Below are 20,124 nucleotides of genomic sequence, written 5' to 3'. Positions count from 1 at the left end.
ATGGGTATGAGGCTTAATGTCTGGGTGATGAAATAATATGTACAACAAACCCCCATGACTCAAGTTTACCTATATAACAAACCTACGCATGTACCCTTGAATTTAGAAGTTAAATTTAATGAAATAATTCTTACCTAAGTGAGATCAAACTAACAGTTGACTCACAGTATGTTAAAATGACAATATAGGAAAATATCTCCATGCCAACATATACATATATACTTTGTAAAAATGAAAGTAATATTATTTTTAATCTAAAGAGTAAAATATGTACGCTGTATTAGACAGTACAGGGAATTAAGAAAGTGAATGTCTACCCCAATTACTAAAGATAGATAATTTAAACTAAATGAATATTTAGAGATATGCACACTCACTCATGTACATATTTTTAAATGACAAAATATGAGTATTAATTGGCTGTTTATAGCTAGTATTTACTTTTATGATAATATGGCTCCACTGTTTTTCATAACCATGAAATCTCACATTATAGATATAGCATACATTTTATCAAATTTTGGACATGTGGTCTTATAAACTTTCTTGGAAAGACATCTCCACAGGATTATTGGGCAAGCTGTTTTTAAAAATTTGATAAATATTGCAAAATGTCTTCTGGAAAAGCTGCATTATGTTTGATCCCCATTAGCAAACAATGATGATGCATATATTTTCCAGCCCTTACTAAACTTGGTTCAGTCTTCTCATTTCTGTGAATGTGACCCTCATAATGAATGCCTTACTTTTAATCATTTAAAAATATATTTAATCATGTATTTAATTTTAATTGACACATTGTAATTTACATATTTGTGGAGTATTCTTTGAGGTTTCAGTACATAATCTATTGTTACATAATGATCCAGTGACATAGTCAGTGTGTTCATTACCAAATACATTTACTATTTTTGTATTGTGACAACATTCAAAAGCCTCTTTTCCAGCTATATTGTAATATACATTATTTTACTATTAGCCATCATCAATACCACCTTACTGTGCTATGGAATACTGGAATTTATTCCCCCTATATAGTGGGAGCTTTGTGCTCATTGAACAACCTCTCACCGTAATTACCATTCCCTCCCTCTTTAGATAACCACTGTTCTATTCTCTGTTTCTATGGTATCAACTTCTTTATTTTAAGACTCTAGGTATCATGTAGTATTTTTCTGTGTCTCCTTACTTCACTTAATATTATGTCCTCCAGGTTGATTCATGTTGTCACAAATGACAAGATTTCATTCTTTTTTTTGGAGATGGAGTTTCACTCTTGAGTCCCCGTCTGGAGTGCAATGGTATGATCTCAGCTCATCGCAACCTCCACCTCCTGGGTTCAAGCAGTTCTCCCGCCTAAGCCTTCCAGTGCAGCTGGGATTACAGGTGCACGCCACCATGCCCAGCTAATTTTTATATTTTTAGTAGAGACAAGGTTTCACCATATTGGCCAGGCTGGTCTCAAACTCTTGACTTCAGGTGATCCACCCACCTCGGCTTCCCAAAGTGCTGGGATCATAGGTGTGAGCCACTGCACCTGGCCATGTACTACATTTTCTGTATACAGTCATCCATTGGATACTTAGGTTGATTCTTTTGTTATTTTTCTTTGTTTTTTGAGACAGAGTTTCACTCTTATTGTTCAGACTGGAGTGCAATGGCACAACCTCAGCTCACTGCAACCTCTGCCTCCTAGGTTCAAGAGATCCTCCTGCCTCAGCCTCCCCAGTAGCTGGGATTACAAGCACATGCCACCATACCCAGCTAATTTTAGTATTTTTAGTAGAGTTGTGGTTTCACCATGTTGGCCAAGCTGGTTCCAAACTCCTGACGTCAGGTGATCCATCTATCTTGGCCTCCCAAAGTCCTGGTATTACAGATGTGAGCCACCACGCCTGGCCTCTTTTCTTCACTATTGTGAAAATGAAGCAGGAAAGGGGAGACACGAACCTCTAGATCACCAAACTGAGGAAGGGAGTGGCTTTTTACTTGGCCAGGAGCTGCGGGGGGCGGCGGGGAGGGCGCTGCAGCCTCGTTTACAGAGCTCCCCAAGGAGCAGCTTCTCACCCCTTTTATAAGCTTACTACGCTAAAGAGGAAACTGAGGCAAAACTATGTCATTGTCCATTTACTAGACATCTGACCTTACAATCTTTTGGCTTTATTGATTTGTTAATTCATATGCAGCATGAGTGGGAACGTGCAGGGGAGGGACCTTACAGAGGCAAGACAAAGGCAGTAAACTCTTAGTTGGCAGAGGTGTTTCCTAGGAGGGAGCCTGGGCTGGGCAGACATGGCGGCGTGACCCAGTGCTGGGCTCCAGCCGGTAGGGATAACATTCATTTGCAACTCTTTCAAGGCTTACAGATAGCAGAGATGCTGGGAACTGAAAAGGGAGTTATCTTCCTAGATTCTTGATATTTTTTGTTCTTTTCTCTTTTTTACCCTCCTCATCTGGAGGGGAGGTGAGGTGGAGGAGGGAAGCGAGAGGAGTGGAGGGGGGTCTCCCCTCTCAAAAATACTACAAAACATGGGAGCGAAAATATTTGTTTGCCATACTGTTTTTATTTTCTTTGGATATATATCCAGTAGGGGGATTGCTGGTTTGTGTTGTAGCTCTATTTTTAATATTCCGAGGAAACGTCATACTGTTTTCCATAATGACAGTGCTAGTTTGCATTACCACCAACAGTGTGTAAATGTTCCCTTTTCCTCCCGTACTTGCTAACATTGTTTTCCTTTGTCTTTTTGATAATAGTGGTTTTATTGGAGTGAGGTGGTATTGTATTTGCACTCCCTTGATTTCTAGAGATGTTAAGTATTTTTTTCGTATCCTGTTGACAATTTGTATGTCTTGTTTTGAGAAATGTCTACTAAGATATTTTGCTCATTTGAAAATCAGGTTTTTTTTTTTCTTTCAAGTTTCTTATATAGTCTAGATATAAACTTTTTGTGAGATGAATAGTTTGCAAATATTTTCTCCCATTATATAGAGTGTCTCTTCACTCTGATGCTAGTTTCTTTTGCTGTGTAAAAGATTTTATATTGTATTTAAAAAATATTTTTGAAAGTTTGTATCAAAGAAAATATTTTTTATTTTTTTAATAAAAGGTGACATAATCCATTATTTTAAAAAATGCAATATTGCTTCTAAAATAATATTACTGCATTTAAGTATTTTTTCCCTGAGTTATATATGTATGTACAGTTATAATTAGAATATGAGATCTTTTTTCTAGTGCTTTTATGTTGCTACGGAATGTGCAGGGCCATAATTTTATTTCTTTAAATTAATTTTTATGGCTACATAGCAGATACACACACACACACACACACACACACATATATTCTCTATTTTTATTTGATTTTTTAAAAATATAATCAGCCATAGGGGTCTATTTCCTTATTTTACATATGGATATCCGGTTTCCCCAGAACCATTTATTGAAGAGACTGTCTTTCCCCAGTGTATGTTCTTGGCACCTGTATCAAATTCACTGTAAGTGTGTGGATTTGTTTCTAGGTTTTGTATTCTGTTCCATTGGTCTATTTGTTTATTATTATTATTAATTTTTGCCAGCACCATGCTGTTTTGGTTTCTATAGCTCTGTAGTATAATTTTGAAGACAGGTTACAGGACTTCTCCAGTTTTGTTATTTTGGTTTAGCACAACTTTGGTTATTCTGGGACTTTGGTGGTTCCACGTAAATTTTAGGATTGATTTTTCTATTTCTGTTAAGAATATTATTGATATTTTGATAGGGATTGCATTGAATATGTAGGTTGCTTTGGGTAGTATGGGCATTTTAATAATATTGATTCTTCCGATCCATGAATTTGGAATATTTTTCCATTTTTTTGATATTCTCTTCAATTTCCTTCATCAGTATTTTTTATTAGATTGGTGCAAAAGTAATCATGGTTTTGGGCTGTGAATTTTAAATCATTATAACTAGGCTCAAACACATCTTTAGTGATCAAAATAGGAACCATTACAATCAACACATTTTTGCCAGTGAGAAGTAAGTTTGTTTATTCCTGTCATGTAAAAACCCACACTTTGATATTTGATCTTGGAAAGCATTTTCTGCATCCTGCTGCTTGTGGAAGCGTTTTCCCTGTGAAAAGTTGTCAAGATGCTTAAAAAAGGGGTAGTCTGTAGGCGAGAGGTCAGGTGAATATGGCAGATGAGGCAAAACTTCATAGCCCAATTTGTTCAACTTTTGAAGTGTTATTTGTGCAATATGCAGTCAGGCAATGATGTGGAAAAGAATTGGGTCCTTTCTGTTGACCATGCCAGCGGTAGGTGTTGCAGTTTTTGGTGCATCTCATCGATTTGCTGAGCATACTTTTAAGACGTGATGCTTTTGCTGGGATTCAGAAAGCTAGAGTGGATCAGATCAGCAGCAGACCACCAAACAGTGACTGTGACCATTTTTGGTGCAATTTTGGCTTTGGGAAGGGCTTTGTGGCTTCTTCTCAGTCCAACTACTGAGCTGGTCATTGTCGATTGTCATATAAAACCAATTTTTTATTAGATGTCAGTATCCAATCAAGAAATGGTTCATTATTGAGTGGAATAAGAGAAGACAGCACTTTAAAATCATGAATCTTTTAAAATTTTTGCTTAACTCATGAAGCATCCATTTATTGACTTTTTTCACCTTTCCAATATGCTTCAAATGCCAAATGACCATAGAATCGTCAATGTTGAGTTTTTCGGCAACTTCTCATGTAGTTGTAAAAGGATCAGCTTTGATGATTGGTCTCAGTTGGTCATTGTCAACTGCTGATGGCTGGCCAGTACACTCCGCATCCTCAAGGCTATTAACTCCTTTGCAAAACTTCTTGAGCTACTACAGCACTGTATGTTCATTAGCAGTTCCTGGGCCAAGTGCATTGTAGACATTGTGAGTTGTCTCTACTGCTTTATAATCCATTTTGAACTCGAGTAAGAAAATCACTTGAATTTGCTTTTTGTCTAACATCATTTCCACAGTCTAAAATAAACATAAACATCAAGTAACAAATCATTAGCAAAAAAAGTGATAAATGTCCATTAAAATAATGTACAACATAACCATATTTATGTAATAACACATTCCAATGTCAAGTGACAAAAATCACAATTACTTTTGTACCAATCTTTCACTTCTTTGGTTAGTTCCTAGGTATTTAACTTTATGTGAGGCTATTGTAAATGGGACTTTTTAAAATTTATTTTTCATATTGTTCCCTGTTGACATATAGAAATGCTACTGATTTTTGTACATTGATTTTTGTATTCTGTAACTATACTGAATTTGTTATTAGTTCTACTGGTTTTCTTTTTTTTGGAGTCTTTTGAGACAGAGTCTTGCTCTGTCACCAGATACCAGGCTGGAGTGCAGTGGTGCAATCTCAGCTCACTGCAACCTCTGCTTCTCGGGTTTAAGCAATTCTGCCTCAGCCTCCCGAGTAGCTGGAACTACAGACATGTGTCACCACACCCAGCTAATATTTGTATTTTTTAGTAGAGACGGGGTTTCACCATGTTGGTCAGGATGGTCTTGATCTCTTGACCTCGTGATCCACCTGCCTCAGCCTCCCAGAGTGCTGGGATTACAGGTGTGAGCCACCCGCCCTGCAGGTTTTTCTAAATATAAGATCATGTCATCAACAAACAAGGATAACTTGCCTTCTTATTTTATAATTTGGACGTCTTTCATATCTTTCTTTAGTAGGATTGCTGTAGCTAGGACTTCCAGTACTATGTTGAATAACAGTGGTGACAGTGAGCAATCTTGTTGTGTTCCAGATCTTAGAGGAAAGGCTATCAGTTTTTCTTCAAGTGAGTATAATACTAGCTATGGGTTTGTCATATATGGCTTTTATTATGTTAAAGTATGCTCCTACTACACCCAGTTTTTTGAGGATTTTTTATTATGAAAGAATGTTGTATTTGATCAGAGGCTTTTTCAATATCAATTTAAATGACCATATGGTTTTTGTCCTTCGTTTCCATTGATATGATGTATCACATTGATTGATTTGTGTATGTTGAATCATCTTTGCATCTCAGGGATAAATCCCACTTGGTCATGATGAATGATCTTTATAATGCATTGTTGAATTCTGCTTGCAAGTATTTCATTGAGGAATTTTCATTAATATTCATCAGAGATATTGACCCATAGTTTTTTTTTTTTATGTTATTTGTCTTTTTGATAATCAGGATGATATTCACCTTATAGAATATGTTTGGAAGTATTCCCTCCCCCACTATTTTTTCAAATAGTTTTGAGTAGGATTGGTATCAGTTCTTCTTGAAATGCTTGGTAGAATTCAGAAGTGAACCCATTGGGTCTCAGGATTTTCTTTAATAGGAGACATTTTATTACCACTTCAATCTTGTTTCTTGTTTTGGGTCTGTTCACGTTTTGTGAACAGACTCAATATTGGTGGGTTTTTATGTGACTATGAGTTTGTCCATTCTTCTAGATTTTTCAATTTATTGGCATTAGTAGTTATTTATAGCCACTAATGATCCTTTGAATTTCTGTAGTATTGGTTGTAATGTGTCCTTTTAAAATTTTATTTACTTAGATCTTCTCTTTTTTTCTTAGTCTGACTAAAAGTTTGTCTATTTGTCTATTTTGTTTTAGTTTTCAAAAGACCAACTTTTGTTTCATTGATATTTTGTATCACTTCCTTTATTTCTATTTCATTTATTTCTGCTCTGATCTTCATTATTTCTTCTACTGGTTTTGGGTTTGCTTTACTGTTGCTTCTCTAGTTCTTTCAAATGTATTGTTAGATTGTTTATTTGAAGTTTTTCCTCTTTTTTTAATGTAGGCACTAATAGCTATAAACTTCCCTGTCGGTAGTGCTTTTTCTTTATCTCAGGTTTTGGTATGTTGCATTTTCATTACCATTTGTTTCAAGCTTTCCAATTCCCCTCTTAATTTCTTTATTGACCCACTGGTTATTCAGGAGTAGATTGTCCAATTTCCATGAATTTGAATAGTTCCCGAAATTCCTCGTTATTAGTTTCTAGTTTCCTTCCATTGTGGTCAGAGTAGATGCTTGATATTATTTCAATTTTCTGAATGTTTTAAGGCTTGCTTTGTGAGCTAACATATGATCTATTCTTGAGGAGAAAAAGATGCATTTTGTCACCATTGGATGAATTTTTTTGTAAATATCTATTTGATCCATTTAGTCCATAGTACAGATTAAGTCTTATGCTTCTTTGTTGATTATCTGTCTGGAAGATCTATCTAATGCTGAAAGTGGGATGTTGAAGTCTCCAAATTTTATCATATTGGAGTTTATCTCTCTTTCACTCTAATAATATTTGCCTTATATACCTGGATGCTGCAAGGCTGGATGCATACGTATTTAAATTTGTTATATATTCCTGATGAATTGACTCCTTTATCGTTACATAGTGATCTTCTTTGTCTCTTCTTATCGTAGTTTTTTTCTTGTTGAAATAGATTTAGACACTTGATTTTGTGTACTTTTGACTATGATTAATTCTGTCATAGATTCCAAGACTGAACAATAGCAAAACTATACTTACACATGTATCTATGATTTTAGGCATGTAGGGTATAATCTATATCTATATGAAAGAGTACCTACATTTCTGAAATTATAGCTTTTCACCTGTGAGAAGCTGGAATTGCCAATAATTAAATTCTCTCTGAATACTTTGCTACCGGTCATTTATGTCATCAAAATTGTTGGGAAAATATACACTCTCCATCTTGAAAAACAGTAAGTGGCCATTCTTTTCAAACAGTTATTTTTAGTTTGTGAAACTTTTATAATCACAATACTAAATTGAACTTAAATAAGAATATGAATAATATATTCATTTAAAATATTATATCCTCCTTGTGATTCTTGTCAGACTATAATTTTAGGTCTTCATGTTTTTATTTTAAATCAAATATTTGAGCCAAATTCCAACTTAAAGGTGTAAATCTTAATGTATATGTGATAAAAGAAAATTATGTAACTTTTAAAAATGTAACCAGAATTGCAATAATTATGGGGATTTTTTCATGTTTTATTTTGTTCATCTGCACTTGTCATTTTACATATTATTATAATTTTAATCATTTTTCTTGATATTGTGCACTTTACTTAATTTTTCTACAGTATATGCTTTTTAAAAGTCTACTCTTACTACTTTCCTTCTGTTGAGAAACACAGGATTTGTATTCTTGTATATATCTTTCTATAATTATTCATTCTAAATTCCATCTTTCCTTTAAAGAAAACACATAGGAACCTCCAAAAAAGATTGATTTTTCACAAACAGATATTGTGTTTTGAACTTAGAAGTTGTATTTTATAATTAATATTATTCATTTTTTGTATGTGTATATATAACTCATAGTTTAATAGATAATATTCCATAGTATGTAATATTAATTAAGGTATTTCCAGGGATTGTCATTATAGGGCCCTGCAATAAGCATCATTGTACATATACTCTTGTATACTAGAGCTTTTGTTTCTTAGACTGGATACCAATAAATAGGTTTCTGTATCAATAAGTAATAATAATTACAATAGATAACAATAAAAGTAATTATTTACTGAGAACAATACAGTTTGCGAGACATATTTATAAACAATTTACATGTACTAAATGATTTAATTTTAACAACCTTTAAGGCAGGCATTATTTATTATTCACATTCTATAGTATATTAAAATTTTGGGGGGAGCGTGTGGGGGACAGATTCTCTCTTTGTCACACAGTCTTTAGTGCAGTGGTGTGATCTCGTCTCACTGCAACCTCTGCCTCTGGGGTTCAGGCAATTCTCCTGCCTTAGCCTCCCGAATCCCTGGAACCACAGGTGTGCCTCACCATGCCTGGCTAATTTTTGTATTTTTAGTAGAGATGGAGTTTCACCATGTTGGTCAAGCTGCTCCTAAACTCCTGACCTCAAGTGATCCATCCGCATTGACCTCCCAAAGTGCTAGGATTACAGGTGTGAGCCACCGTGCCTGACCAGTACATTAAGATTTTGATATGTATTTCCAAACTACTTTCTGAAAAGACAATAACAATTTACATTTTTGAAAATATGCATGGTATGCTAAAATATTTTATCTCAACTTCAGCTTGTCTTTTCCTAAATACTTTTCCTAAACATTTATCAGTTGTTTGGATTTTTACACATGAGGCTACTTACATTGTTTTCCCACAATTTTTTTGTATTTCCTTAGCTTTTATAGAAGGATTAAAAATGAAAAAGGATAATTCAGAGAATAATATAAACACTTTGATCATTATTATGAATGTTGCATATGCAGGCATTTTGTCTACATATTTAAAACAAAAACTGTACATGACAATATTACAGAAATCTCATTATTCTCCTTCCCAGACCTGTTCACTTCTTTCATTTTCCAGTGATAACTGCAATTATGACATTACATGTGGTCTTCTGTATCATATTTTTACCTTTATTCATCCATATACTATAAAAATCATGTTTTAGCATTACATTTAATAGGCCTGAATGGTACAATGCTGTATATTGAACTATATCACTTATTATGTTAACATGGTGTACCACTGAAGTAGCATCAATTCTTTACAATTACCTGTATCTTCACTCCTTGCCATGCAACGTTGAAGTTCTTATCATCAATAGGGGTGTTTATGCACCTTCCCCAATCTCTGCATCCCTAGCCCATGGAACTGAGTTTAGCTGTGTATGGCCAGCTTCATGCTAGCAAGATTCCATATGGTTAAAAGGGTGCTGCACCTAGTTTAATGCTTTGCCATTGCTGTCTGGAGGTTCCTTTTAATACAATTTTAAATTCTAAATATGTTAATTGATACTGTACACATATGGGGTACACAGTTATATACATAGAATATATAGTGATCACATTAGGGTAATTAGATATCCATCATCTCGAACATCTATCATTTCTTTGGGTTGGGAGTATTTAATATCCTCCTTCTAGCTATTTGAAACTACACGGTATATTGTTAGCTATATTCATACTACACTGATACAGAACACTAGAACTTAGTCCTCCCATTTAGCTATAATTTTGTATCCTTTGACACATCTCTCCCTTTCCCTCCCTTCTCCTTACTCTTTCCAGTCTGTAGTACCCTCTGTGCTACTCTTTTACTTTTATTAGGTCAACTTTTTTTAGCTTCTACATATGAATTTGAACATGTGGTATTTAACTTTCTGTTCCTGGCTTATTTCACATAACAAAATGTCCTCCAGTTCCTTCTATGTTGCCTTGAATGAAAGGATTTTATTCCTTTTTATGGCTGAATGATATTTCATTGTGCATATGTACCACACATTTTTTATCTATTCGTCTATTGTTGGACACCTAGGTTGATTCCATATCTTGGCTATTGTGAAAAGTGTTACAATAAACATGGGGGTGGAAACGTCTCTTCAGTACATTGATTTCCTTTCCTATGGATAAACACATAGTAGTGGGATTGCTGATCATATGGTACTTCTATTTGTAGTTTATTGAGACAACACCATACTGTTTTCCATAGTGGCTATACTAGTATTCATTCTCACCAACAGTATATACGATTTATCTTACATACAACTACACAACTATAATTTGCCAATTTAATTAAAAATACATGTACACACACACACACACACACACACACACACACACACACACACACACACACATATATTTTTAAAACAGAGTCTCACTCTGTTGCCCAGGCTGGAGTGCAGTGGTGTGATCTCGGCTCACTGCAACCTCCGCCTCCTGTGTTCAAGCGGTTCTCCTGCCTCAGCCTCCGAAGTAGCTGGGATTACAGGTGCATGCCACCACGCCTGGCTAATATTTGTATTTTTAGTAGAGATAGGGTTTCACCATGTTGGTCAGGTTGGTCTTGAACTCCTGACCTCAAGTGACTCGACTGCTTCAGCCTCCCAGAGTACTGGGATTGCAGGTGTGAGTCACTGTACCTGGCCAAAAATAAATATCTTTAAAAAAAAAAACAGAGAATTTTCTAGAAAAGAAAACTAAAAAATATTTTGAATTTAGGTGCAAAGTTTCTGGATAATGAATTCTGGCACAATATTGTATTACCAGATTCTGGGTATTGCTGAATGAAAGGCTTTACATTTTTTTTTTTTTTTGAGACGGAGTTTTGCTCTTGTTACCCAGGCTGGAGTGCAATGGCGCGATCTCGGCTCATCGCAACCTCTGCCTCCTGGGTTCAGGCAATTCTCCTGCCTCAGCCTCCTGAGTAGCTGGGATTACAGGCACGTGCCACCATGCCCAGCTAATTTTTTGTATTTTTAGTAGAGACGGGGTTTCACCATGTTGACCAGGATGGTCTCGAACTCTTGACCTTGTGATCCACCCGCCTCGGACTCCCAAAGTGCTGGGATTACAGGCGTGAGCCACCGCGCCCGGCCAAGGCTTTACATTTTTATTTAACCATGGACCCCATGAATTATGTAGTCCACCCTGTGGCTATGTGACTCACCTTGGCCAAAGAGATGTTGACTGAGAACTAAAGAGGCTTGAAAAAGCTCTCATACTTTTTGCTTGCCATTTTGTGTCTGCCATCCCCATGAAAATATCCTTGGGCCAGCTGGCTGGAAGAGAGAAAACATGGTTCACAGCCAAGATTCTGTATTCATCCCCTCCTAGATTAGCCAACATCTGGCCATTGAGCAATCCTGACCCAGATTAGCAGAATTATTGAGCCTATCCTCAAGTGACCCAAGGTGTGGGCAATACTTATTATTTTACTGTATGTAGTTGTGGTTTTCTGATTGTTTATCATAAAGCATTTTACTTAATATTATTTTTAAAAATTAATTCATGTTGATATCTTCAAAATGAGTTCTTTATTTTAAGTGCATATGTAGCCATCAAATTAACATATCTCATTTATTATTTATCCACCCATATTTATAGTGAGGGGCATTTAGTTTGCTCCATTATTTTTTCCATTAACAATAACAACCAGGAAAGCTATTTATGTACATCCTTGGTTGTGACTTTCTAGGAGCCTGTAAAATTAATGGGTTATAAATAAAAAAATATTTAGATGTGCTATCTACTGCCACATTTTACTCCAAAGGGTTTATGCCAGTTTTCACTTTTTGGCAACAATTCAAATGTTTGTGTTCTCTACATCCTCAGCAAAGTGAGTATTTTTACTTATTTATTGTTGCCAATTATTAGATAAGAAATGCTATTTTATTTTATATATGTATTTTATTGATTACAAATAAAATGTGGTAGCTTTTCATATATATACATAACATTCTAATAAGATTGCCTCCTTAAGCTTGTTTTTTGTTTTTTTTTCTAATTTCTATACTTCTTTCTTTTCTTTCTCCCACTATCAATTTATGGGAGGTTTTCTTTACTGTGTTTATTAACTCTTGTTTTTCCTACATATGGCAAATATGCGACACAGACTATTGATCACCTTCTTCCTTTGTCTGTAGGATGTATTGTTATAAAAATCAAATTGTTGTGTAATAAATTATATTTACTTTTTTAATAGGTTTTGGGATTCCTTGTCTCTCTGACATCTTGAATTTAAATCATAGTAATCCTATCATATTTTTAGACTGTTTTCACATTTAAATAAATAAATACAATGCTTTCAGTTCTTAACAACTATATTGCATTTTCCAAGTCTTATCAGTGCAGGTTTTTATTGTTAATCACCATTTCCTTTTTGCTTCTTCTTCTATTGTAATTTTTATGCTGAACCAGGTATTGTTTAATTACAATACATTTAAAATTTAAGATTTTTTTCTTCAGATTAAATACATGGAGATCATGCATTCTGAATCAGTGCATATCTGCAAATGTCCCTTTTGTCCTCTGCCATTTCCTAGCTTCTATAATTAAGCCAGCATGGAGCTGAAAGATACTCATTATCATATGGTACTGAGAATTTGGGGGTTGATTTTACCAGCACCCTAAATCAATAGCTATATCAAAACAATGAATGAAAAAAAGTATTATCTATCTACGTATGTACCTATCCATCCATGTATCTATCTAATCTCTACTAAGTTATGCTCAGGTAAAAACAACACCAAATTTCTCAGTATTTTAAAAGAACAATGTGATTTGCTATATTTGTCTACGTGTGTATATTATATACATACATAGATACAATATTTGCTACTCATTAGCAAATCTTAACTAAGGCATTTGTGCCATCAGATTTATTAACTGTTGAATCTAACAGAAGCCTGTTGTGGGAATCTGGAAGCCCTGGTTATTATTATGTGTCAGTCCGCATAGGTCAATTGATCATTTTGAATTTATTCTAACTTACGTAGTGTTTTCTGATTATATTAGTTATTATTTTTTCCTATGTACTCTCATGCTGTCAGAAAACTAGCTGGGTAATAAAAAGTTATGTTCATTTAATTTTTGGATCATTTGGTCTGTCATATTGAAAGTAAATTTTGTTTAATCTCATTCTGCTGGTAATTATTTTTATTAATCATGTTATTACAATGAAGTGCCATTATTTTTGTTGAACTAGGTCATTTTTATACCCTCATTTCCTTGTGTATTTATATGACAAATCAGGACTGTTGTATCTAGACTCTACATTTACAAAGGTAAGTTTTGATTTTTGTTGCGTAGACTTACTTTGGTTTTGTGTGGTTAAGGTGCTGTTGTTGTTGGAAAGAGAAAAAATGCATTGTATTTCACAAATTTGGGGGGAAACTGATCACAAATTCAAATATTTGTCACAATTACTATGAAAGTACTGTGAATAGAACAACTACTTTTGAAAACTGGAACTAAGTAATCACTTATCCAGAAAGGACACTTAAACACTGCCTGAAGGTATTATTAAGAATTTGAATAGAAAAAAAATTGTTGGTGTCTTTTATCATCTTTCTAAGGTCTCTTGCTGACCCGAAATTTTAAATTATGATGAGGGCTAAATTATTAACAGTTTCTTTATTATGTTATTATCATTATTTTATATTACTGATGCAGAATGTTTTACATATTTATGGGGGACTTGTGAGTATTTGTTACATTCATAGAATGTGTAATGATCAAGTCAGGTATTTGGAATATCTGTCACCTTGCGTATTCATCATTTCTATGTGTTGGTAACATTTGTCATCATCTCTTCTAGCTACTTTGAAATGTACAATATGTTGTTGCTAGTGATAGTCACCCTACTTTGCTATCCAGTATTGGGGTTTATTTCTTCTGTTTAACTGTATGTTTGTACCCACAAATGAACCTCAATTTAGTCCCCGTCCCATCCACAGACCCTTCCCAGCTTCTAATATCTATCATTCTATTCTCTATCTTCATGAGATCAACCTTTTTAGCTCCCATGTATGAATGGCAACATATGGGATTTGTCTTTCTGTGCCTGGGTTATCTCACCATAATGAACTCTAGTTCCACGTATTTCTGCAAATGATATGATTTCATACCTTTTTTACAGCTGAGTGGAAAAGTAGCACTTTTCTTTATTCATTCATCCATTGATGCGTACTTAGGTTGATTTTGTAACTTTTCTATTGTGAATAGTGTCAAGATAAACCTGAGAGTAAAAGTATCCTTTTGACACAGCAATTTCTTTTCCTTTGAGTAAATATCTCATAATGGGATTGTCGGCACATATGATAGTTTGCTTTTTGTTTAATTGGGGAATCTCTATACTGTTTCCGATAGTGATTGTACCACTTTACCTTCCCACCAATGTATAAATGTTCCCCTTTCTCTGCATTCTTATCAGCTTTGGTTATATTTTGTCTTTTTAATAATGGCCATTCTGAGTGGGCTAAGATGGTACCTTATTGTGGCTTGACTTTGCATTTCCCTGATGATTAGTAATGTTAAGCATTTTTTTTCACATACCTGTTTGCCATTTGCATGTCTTCTTTTGAGAAATATCTATTATGTTTCTAGCCAACTTTTTAAACTGATTATAATTTTTAATTGTTGAGTGGTTGGAATTCCTTGCATATTCTGGATATTAGTCCTTTGACAGATGAATAGTTGCGAATATTTTCTCCCATTCAATGGCTTGTCTCATCGCTCTGTTGATAGCTTCCTGTGCTGTGCAGAAGTCTTTTAGTCTTTAAGGCCCCATTTGTCTACTTTTGTTTCCTGTGCGTTTGAGGTATTAGCCTCCAAGTCTTTGCATACAGTGAGGTCTTAAAGTGTTTTCCTTAAGCTTTTTTCTTGTCGTTTTATAATTCCCAGGCTTATGTTTAAGTCTTTAATCCACATTGAGTTGATTTTCATATATGGGGAGAAATGAGTCCAGTTTCATTCTTCTGTGTATGGAAATCTACTTTCCCTGGCACCATTTATTGAGGAGAGCATCCCACTCCAGCGTATCTTTTTGGCACCTTTATCAAAAAGCAGTTGGCTATAAAAATGCCAACTTATTTCTGGACTTTCTATTCTGTTTCATTCATCTGTTTGGTATACCAAAACTATGCTGGTTGCATTACTATGGCCTTAAAATATGTTTTGAAGACAGGCCATGTGATGCCTTCAGCTTTATTCTTTTCACTCAAGACTGTTTTGACTATTCTGGCTCTTATTTGGTTATATATAAAATTTAAGATTTTTTAAAAAATTCTATGAAAATCAATGTTGGTATTTTGAGAGCAATTGTATTGAATCTGAAGACTGCTTTAGGCAGTATGATAATTTTAACAATATTCTTTTCATTGATGAACATGGGATGTCTTTCCATTTGTTTCTATTTTTTCAATTTCTATCCTCAGTGATTTGTAGTTTTCCTTATAGAAATCTTTCACTTGCTTTGTTAAATTTATTCCTAAGTATTGTATTTATTTTCTAGCTATTGTGACTGGGATTGCTTTATTGATTTTTTTCTCAGCTAGTTTTTTATTGGTATACAGAACTGCTCCTGATTTTTATGTATTGATTTTATATCCTGAAACTCTACTAAATTTATCAAGCATAAAGGATATTTTGTTGTTGGAGTCTAGATTTTTTCAGCTACTGATTTTTATGTATTGATTTTATATCCTGAAACTGTACTAAATTTATCAAATCTAAAAGTTTTTGTTGTTGTTGTTGTTGTTGTTGATGTTGGAGTCTAGATTTTTTTTTCACGTATAATCAAATTATTAGTAAGATGGATAATTTGGCTTTCATTTTTTCAATGTGGATGTCTTTCATTTCTTCTTCTTGCCTGATTTTGGCTATGGTAAGTAGAAGTGGTAAAAACACTTCTATTCATAAATAGTGACCTTCTTCATCTTTTTCCAGATCTTGTAAGAAAGGTTTCCAGCTTTACTCTATTCAGTATCATGTTAGCTATAGGTTTGTAATATATTACCTTTATTATTTTGAGGTATATTATTGCTAGTCCTCATTTGTTGAAAGCTATCAGGAAGAAATATTAAATTTTATTAAATGCTTTTTCTGCATCTATTGAGATGATCATAAGAATTTGGTTCTTCATTTTATTAATGTGATGTATCATATTTGTAGATTTGTGTACAGTAAATCATTTTTACATCCCTGGCATAAATCCCACTTGGTCATGGTATATTATCTTTTTGATGTGATGCTAAATTTTTTATTTGCTAGCATTTTGCTGAAGATTTTTGCATCTATGTTTATCAGGGATATTGGACTCTAGATTTGTTGTTCTGGTAGTTGTGGTGTTTTTGTCTGGTTTTGGCCTCAGGGCAGTGCTGTCATTGTAGATTAAGTTAGAGAGTTCCTTCAATTTTTTGGCATAATTTCAACAGAATTGGTATTTGTTTTTCTTCACATCATTTTTAGAATTAGGCTGTGAATCCAACTTTTCTCTATTGAAGACTTTTTATTATGGTTTCAATCACATTACAGTCTATTCAGGTTTTCTATTTTTTCTGATTCAATCATGGTAAGTTGTAGCCAGGGGTTTATCCATTAACTACTCCAGATTTTCAAGTTTCTTAGCATATAGTTGCTCATAATAGTCTCTGATGATCTTTTGTCTTACTGTGGTATCAGTTGTAATGTCCATTTTTATATTTTCTGATTTTATGTAGTTGGGTCTTCTCTCTTTATTTCATTAGTTTAGTAATTTCTCAATTGTGTATCTTTTTTAAAGAACCACTTTTTGTGTTGTTGATTCTTTGCTTTTTTTTTTTTTTGTCCCAATTTTATTTAGTTCTGTTCTGATCTTTAATATATATTTTATCTTATAATTTTGGGTTTGATTTGTTCTTGCTATTCTGTTTGCTTGGTGTCCATTATTAGGTTATTTGTATCTTTCTGCTTTTTTGATGTAAGCATTGAATGCTATAAAATTCCCCTTTAGCACTGTGTTTGCTGTATCCCACAGGAGTTTGTGTGTTTTTTAATTTTCATTTATTTTGAAAATTTGTTTTTTATTTTTACCTTAATTTCTTCATTGATCCAGTGGCCATTCAGAGAAAATAATTTTCACATATTTGTATAGTTTCCAAAGTTCCTTTTGGCATTTACTTATAGTTTTATTTATCCCATTGTGGTCCAAGAAAATACTTGATATAATTTTACTTTTAAAAAATTTGTTGAGACTTGTTTTATAGCGTAACATATAGGTCTATCATAGAGAATGTTCTATGTGCTGATGAGAAGAATATATATTCTATAGTTACTGGTTACAATTCTGGGTAAACATCTGTTAGGTCTGGTTGTTCTAAAGTCCAGTTTAAATTCACTGTTTATTTGTTGATTATTGGTCTAGAAGACCTGTCTAGTTCTGAGAGTGGGGTATTGAAGTCCACCATTATCATTGTATTGGAATCTCTCTCTCACTTTAGGTCTATTAATATTTGCTTTATGAATCCGAGTGTTCCAGTGTTGGGTACATATATATTTAGAACTGTGATACTTTTTGGATGGAGTTATGGCTTTTATCATTAAATAATAGTGACTTTCTTTCTTTTTCATTGTTTTTGACTTAAAATTTGTTTTCTCTATATAATATAGAGAATATAGATATGCCTGCTCGTTTTTGAATTTCATTTGCACAGAATATCTTTCTTCATTCTTTTAATTTAAATCTATATGTGGTATTGCAGGTAAAGTTCATTTCTTGCAGGCAGCGTATAGGTGGATTATGTTTCTTCATCCATTTAGCCAGGCTATATCTTTTAAGTGGGGAATTTAATCCATTTTTATTGCAGGTTATTATTTACAAGTGAGGTTTTGTCCTGTTATATTGTTAACTATTTTCTGATTGTTTTGTATATTCTTTTTGTTTGTTTTGTTTTTTCATTTTTGTTTTTTTTTTCCATTTATTTATTTTATTGCATTTTAGGTTTTGGGGTACATGTGAAGAGCATGCAAGATTGTTGCATAGGTACAAATGTGGCAGTGTGATTTGCTGCCTTCCTCCCCATCACCTACCTCTGGCATCTCTCCCCTTGCTATCTCTCCCCAACTCCCCAACCCCCACCGTCCCTCCCCGATTTCCCCCCAACTGACCCCAGTGTGTAGTGCTCTCCTCCCTGTGTCCCTGTGTTCTCATTGTTCAACACCTGCCTATAAGTGAGAACATGCAGTGTTTGATCTTCTGCTCTTCTGTCAGTTTGCTGAGAATGATGGTTTCCAGGTTCATCTATGTCCCTACAAAGGACACAAACTCATCGTTTTTGATGGCTGCATAATATTCCATGGTGTATATGTGCCACATTTTCCCTGTCCAGTCTATCATCGATGGGCATTTGGGTTGATTCCAGGTTTTTGCTATTGTAAACAGTGCTGCAAGGAACATTTGTGTGCACGTGTACTTATAGTAGAAAGATTTATAATCCTTTGGATATATACCCAGTAACGGGATTGCTGGGTCAAATGGAATTTCTATTTCTAGGTCCTTGAGGAATCGCCACACTGTCTTCCACAATGGTTGAACTAATTTACTCTCCCACCAACAGTGTAAAAGTGTTCCTATTTCTCCACATCCTCTCCAGCATCTGTTGTCTCTAGATTTTTTAATGATCGCCATTCCAACTGGTGTGAGATGGTATCTCAGTGTAGTTTTGATTTGCATTTCTCTGATGACCAGTGATGATGAGCATTTTTTCATATGTTTGTTGGCCTCATGTAAGTCTTCTTTTGTAAAGTATCTGTTCTTTTCCTTTGCCCACTTTTGAATGGGCTTGTCTTTTTCTTGTAAATCTGTTTTAGTTCTTTGTAAATTCTGGATATCGGCCCTTTGTCAGATGGGTAGAGTGCAAAAATTTTTCCCATTCTGTTGGTTGCCGATTCACTTTAATGACTGTTTCTTTTGCTGTGCAGAAGCTGTGGAGTTTGATTAGGTCCTATTTGTCTATTTTGGCTTTTGTTGTCAATGCTTTTGGTGTTTTGGTCATGAAGTCCTTGCCTACGCCTATGTCCTGAATGGTTTTGCCTAGATTGTCTTCTAGGATTTTTACGGTGTCATGCCTTATGTTTAAGTCTTTAATCCACCTGGAGTTAATTTTAGTGTAAGGTGTCAGGAAGGGGTCCAGTTTCTGCTTTCTGCACATGGCTAGCCAGTTTTCCCAACACCATTTATTAAACAGAGAATCCTTTCCCCATTGCTTGTTTTTGTCTGGTTTGTCAAAGATCAGATGGTTGTAGACATGTTGTGTTGCTTCTGAGACCTCTGCTCTGTTCCATTGGTCTACATCTCTGTTTTGGTACCAGCACCATGCTGTTTTGATTACTGTAGCCTTGTAGTATAGTTTGAAGTCTGGTAGTGTGATGCCTCCCGCTTTGTTCTTTTTGATTAGAATTCACTTGGCTATGTGGGTTCTCTTTCGGTTCCCTATGAAGTTTAAGGTGGTTTTTTCCAGTTCTGTGAAGAAGGTCATTGGTAGCTTGATGGGGATAGTATTGAATCTGTAAATTACTTTGGGCAGTATGGCCATTTTCACAATATTGATTCTTCCTAACCATGAACATGGAATGTTTCTCCACCTGTTTATGTCCTCTCTTATTTCGTTGAGCAGTGGCTTCTAGTTCTCCTTGAAGAGGTCCTTTACGTTCCTTGTTAGTTGTATACCTAGGTATTTTATTCTCTTTGTGGCAATTGTGAATGGCAGTTCGTTCTTGATTTGGCTCTCTTTAAGTCTGTTATTGCTGTATA

At 34.5% G+C, this 20,124-nt stretch overlaps 1 long non-coding RNA gene across 1 annotated transcript; it reads right to left on the bottom strand.

Moving 5' to 3' along the window:
* Window positions 1-6,676: 6,676 nt before the first annotated feature.
* LOC116558302 lies at window positions 6,677-11,099 on the bottom strand. Its single transcript, XR_004271952.1, has 3 exons — window positions 11,087-11,099; window positions 8,794-8,801; window positions 6,677-7,285 (listed from the first exon to the last, which is right to left on the bottom strand). It is a non-coding gene; the product is annotated as an uncharacterized LOC116558302 (long non-coding RNA).
* Between the last annotated feature and the right edge of the window lie 9,025 nt (window positions 11,100-20,124).

The sequence above is a fragment of the Sapajus apella genome, unplaced genomic scaffold (genome assembly GCF_009761245.1).
Source record: "Sapajus apella isolate SASKATOON/1434 unplaced genomic scaffold, GSC_monkey_1.0 scaffold21, whole genome shotgun sequence".
NCBI classification, from domain to species: domain Eukaryota; kingdom Metazoa; phylum Chordata; class Mammalia; order Primates; family Cebidae; genus Sapajus; species Sapajus apella.
This window is presented reverse-complemented; position numbering and strand designations above follow the sequence as displayed.